Source organism: Gracilinanus agilis, chromosome 4 (assembly GCF_016433145.1).
Source record: "Gracilinanus agilis isolate LMUSP501 chromosome 4, AgileGrace, whole genome shotgun sequence".
In the NCBI taxonomy this organism is placed as follows: Eukaryota; Metazoa; Chordata; class Mammalia; order Didelphimorphia; family Didelphidae; genus Gracilinanus; species Gracilinanus agilis.
In genome coordinates this window covers 66078091-66079085 of record NC_058133.1, presented here as the reverse complement: position 1 = coordinate 66079085, position 995 = coordinate 66078091, and the positions used below count along the sequence as shown (strand labels likewise).

General features: G+C 32.1%; 1 protein-coding gene across 4 annotated transcripts in view; it reads right to left on the bottom strand.

Annotated features, from left to right (window-relative positions):
• DNM3 (dynamin 3) overlaps window positions 1–995 on the bottom strand; it is a 612108-nt gene that overhangs the window by 191852 nt on the left and 419261 nt on the right. The window lies entirely within an intron of this gene.

Sequence of the window (995 nt, the reverse complement as noted above, 5' to 3'; positions counted from 1 at the left end):
CATTATGAATAACAATCAAGATAATAGTGATACATTTATATATTCATACATAAAGTTATATATTTAAATATGTTTTATATATTTATATATTATGCATTATATATTAAAATATGTGTTATATCATTATTTATTATTATAAAATTAATTATATTATCACATCATTATATATTAAATGTATGTTGTAATTATAAATTTATATAAACATTTATATAGAACTTTACTAGTAACCATAATTATATATTTATAACCTATTTTGATTCTTAAAAAAAACAACTTTACCCTTCTATCTTTGAATCAAAACTGTGTGTTGGTTCCAAGGGAGAAGAGTGATAAGGGCAAGGCAATGAGAGTTAAGTGACTTCTTCAGGGTCACACAGCAAGGAAGTGTCTGAAGCCAGATTTGAACCCAGGATCTCCTGTCTCTAGATCTGGCTGTTAATTGAGCCACCTACCTGCCTCTTCTACTTTGATTCTTAAAATGCATTTTTGTTATAGACAGTAGTATTATTATCCTTGTTTTTGAATACTTTTTTTCATAGTACATATTTTTTTACAGTTAGTAACTTGGAAAGACAGAGTGCAAGTCCAACTCTCCTGACTACTAGGCTAGTGCTTTTTTTAAATTTTTGCCTTGCCTTTTAATTAACAGCATACACATTCTAAGTTCAGGTAGAGAAAACCTTTTATGTAGAGTGGCTCTCACTTGAGGGCAGGAGAAAAATAAGATGACATCTAGAGTTAACTATTATACTCTTACACTATCCCACCACCACCTTATACAGTAGAAAGGATGTAAAAATAAAATGAATGAAAATAGAAACCTCAAAAGTCAACCAATTTAGAATTAGGAAAGTGGTGGAGAGAGAGAGAGAGAGAGAGAGAGAGAGAGAGAGAGAGAGAGGGAGAAAAGAGAGAGAGAGAGAGAGAGGGAGGGAGGGAGGGAGAAAAGAGAGAGAGAGAGAGAGAGAGAGAGAGAGAGAGAGAGAGAGAGAGAG